Genomic DNA, 3,652 nt, shown 5'->3' on the forward strand with positions numbered 1-3,652 from the left:
CCTCTCTCAATTTTTTATATAGAAGGTGAAGAAGCATACCTTGGGTCGATTCCCCAGTGCTTTTGCATTTTCAGCTTGAACACGCATGTAGATCTCAATCCATTTTGTGTCCTCCACCTGCTTCAGCTTGAACATTCTCTCCTCATGGTCACGTAGGTCCTTCGCCATTCTCTCTTCATGTTCGCGTCTCTCTTTGTCAATAACCTTCATCGTGTCCGACATCCCTTTCCACCCATCCCCTAGAGCGCGAGCAAAGGTCCCCAATGAAGCACGCTTAGGCTCCTTCACTTTTTGTGCTTTAACACCCTGCCCCAAAGCCTCGTTGCTATCCTGAACTGTTGTGCCATCGCTCCTCTCCCCTGTCGTGCCACCGACCTCCCCATTATCATCTAAATCCACCTCCTGCCCTGCCTCTCCATCTCCCTCACCATCCTCCTCAGGCACCACCGAGGTCTGTAAGCCAAAACTATCGAATGCACCTGGAATGCCCACACATCGTGGAGTTGTTGGCCTTAATGTGTCAAGCAACTCAAAATACTCCCAAGTTGAACGCACCCCTCCTGTGGTGGCAGTCGTCTTCCCCTTTTCCTTTTTATATTTTTTTCGCAAGGTGTCTATTTTGTTCTTTACTTGCTCGCAGGTATAGTCCATCTCCACCTCTTTATTCAATTGAGCAGTCACCTCATCCCAATCTTTTGATCTCAAATTACCCTTCCTTACATGCACCCACCTTTCTTCATAGTGCTTAATGCATGCTGCAGTAGCAACATCTGACCACTTCGCATCGACTTGTCTGTGCCTCTTTCCCTTGTTTTGCGACCCCACGCTAGACAAAGGTGTTGTGCTTTGGCAAGACACATTAGCAGCTAGAGATGGTCTCACGGTAGCGAGAGGCACTATGGATTGAGCAACTAGGGGTGGTCTAACAGTAGGGGGAGATCCTATGGCCGCAGTGGAAACATGAGCAGCATGGGGTGTATGAGCTACAATAGAAGGTCCTGCAGCCGTAATAGAGCCTTGGGCAATGGGAGAGGGACCACGAACTGAACCAATACGTGTGAAAGGACTGACAATCGGTGAAGGACTGAGACCAAAAACCTGCACAAACGGAGCCGATTGCGCACAAATAAACGGTTGCATGGGAGCCCTAGGAGCTAAGAGTTGGGCATTTGGAGCAATAGGCTGCAAATTAGGGGGGCAACCAAGAGTCGCAGCCACCCACAGGGAGTGTATGGCGTTCATAAAAAGTTGCACTATGGTCTTGGGAGTCCCCGATGGAATCATTAACTTGAGAATCTAGCCAGTTTTCGTCCTGAAGCATACTCATAAAGCTTGCATCACTCCCCACTTGCGTGCTCAAGACCACGCCCTCTTCCCTAGACTCACTCTCTTCGTGAACGCTATTTGGCCTAGTGCCCCCCCGCGACCATTTTGGAATGCGGACATTAAAACGGCTCATTGTTCACCTTGTCACCCACACATCCGTCCAAAATGTTGTGCAATAAACCAATTTTTATTATTGAGTGTGTGTTTGTGCGAGACAATGAAACCAGACTTCATATATTAAGATTTATTCGTTGTGTGTGTGTGTGTAAGGTGCATAACAACTTAACAAATTGGCAAGCTGGTGGCAATATAACAATATCATAAAAAATGTATGTGTGACTCAGAGAATTCATTGCAGTTTTAATAGAATTTGTTGAACAGCGCCATGTATCCTTTAAGTATCATCAGAAATGTTTTCAAATTGTGTATGTGAGACTTCATAACCATTTGGTAAGCAGCTATGGAAAGCCAAAAATATAAAATGAAGACATGTTACACCAAATAATTTAAATGAAGACAAAAGGAAACGTTTAATTACCTTTGCAGCTGGAAACTGTAATTAGAGCTGGAAATCGTAAGAGCTGGAAGCTGGAAAATGCAAGCTGGAAACTGTAAGAGCTGCGCTTGACTTGCAATCACATAAATGCACGAGCTGCATGTGCTATGGAAAGGTTTTACCTCAGGTATTGCAGCTGGAAACTGTAAGAGCTGGAAGCTGGAAAATGCAAGTTTGAAACTGTAAGAGCTGCGCATGCAAGCTTGAGTTGCGCTTGACTTGCAATCACAGAACTGCACGAGCTGCATGCGCCATGGAAGGTTGACGAAGCTGGGGAAGAAAACAATTGCGGGTGCGCCTGTGAAGTAGCCGCGAGAGGAGGGGAAGGCCGTTGGCAAGGCGCACGCTCATTGGTTGGAATGAATGCGCACAAGCTGGTTGGAAAGGGTGAGGGTTGGGCTACAACGGCCAGCCAGCCATTCCACGGCCAAAAAAAGCATGCGCCATGTAGACACATGCTCATGTAAGATTCTGTTTGGTTGGCTGGACGTCGCCTTGTGCTCATGCTAAGAGAACCATTGCGCCAACACCTTCAGACGAAGTGTGTACAGAGGGCATGATGGCGTTTGCTCAGTGCCCCCTTCCTTTCCTTTCGATTTCCAAAATTCCCTACGAATGGCAAGAGAAGGCTCATGACTTCGAGGCACGATCATAAGTCTCTTAAATGTCCACTATCTCTCTATCCACCGTTCAATAAAACAACAGATAACTCTGTCCAGTTTTTGAAAAATAAACATCAATCATCTAAATGAGTGCCCATTATCTTATTTTGACCAATCAACATTTTTGACGTGTAAAAAAATGCTTGAAAATATAACTTCATTTTTTTTCTATTTTAGTCAGCAAAAAGAGAATGCATCGCTATAGCATTGCCCTTTGGGCAGGCCAAAAATGGGTGTGAAAAAGAAGGCACCGCAACCCCAAAAGAAAGACATTGGTGCCAACAAAGTTTAAAGTCACCCATTGCCCAATGAAAAGGTTTCATTTCAAATAAAGTTAACTTTGGGAATCCTTTTGAATTGCACAAAATGGATCTGACTTTGTTTTATTATAGGTATTAGGGGGTGTCATTGTCCTCTCTTTGGGGGGTGGTTTTTTATTGGCCCCGTTATCCTAATGCAGGCCACGTAAAGAACGTCCCGTGTTTCACCCCGACAGAATCATTGGTTGATGAGAACTCGGCCCTCCGCACGTTCAATGAAGTGTTATTTCGAGCGTGTGATGAATTAGAGTCGAGTCTCAACGTTAGTAGCAATTATAAGATGATAAAACGATAACAAAGTAGAACAAGTGATAAAATCACAAGGCCTGCCTTCAATTAGATATAGCAGAAAGAAAGTGTATTTAATACAAAAAGAAAAGTCATAATCTACTTAACATAATATGGCGGATGGGGGGTCCCCTTTAAACGTGGTGCAAGCTACCAGATGAAGGCTCAGTTCCAAAAGAGGGAAAGAGAGAGAGGACACGCGATAAAGAGGGAGAGCACCTCCTATGTCCGGAAGCTCCCGGTAGGGTGCCCTACAGCTCTATGCACTCAACGACACCGCATGCAGATACTTTGTTTTGGGGGGGGGGGGGGGGGGGGGGTGTTTGTAAAAGTGTGAAGAAACCAGCGTGCAATAGCACCCCTCTGCCATAGCCTGGGCTTTGCCTCCCTGTCTTGGGCCTTCACCTCCTTTCCTTCTCGCCCCCTCCATGGCTCCCTCATCGGCACTGGCATGACTGGCATTTCCGCCGCTCACCATCTTCATCTCCACTTTCCCCTTT

General features: G+C 46.1%; 1 pseudogene; it reads right to left on the reverse strand.

Moving 5' to 3' along the window:
• Positions 1–284: 284 nt before the first annotated feature.
• LOC147437266 (uncharacterized) lies at positions 285–1,140 on the reverse strand (annotated as a pseudogene).
• Positions 1,141–3,652: the final 2,512 nt, after the last annotated feature.

The sequence above is a fragment of the Adiantum capillus-veneris genome, chromosome 17 (genome assembly GCF_014529385.1).
Source record: "Adiantum capillus-veneris isolate H3 chromosome 17, ASM1452938v2, whole genome shotgun sequence".
Taxonomy (NCBI): domain Eukaryota; kingdom Viridiplantae; phylum Streptophyta; class Polypodiopsida; order Polypodiales; family Pteridaceae; genus Adiantum; species Adiantum capillus-veneris.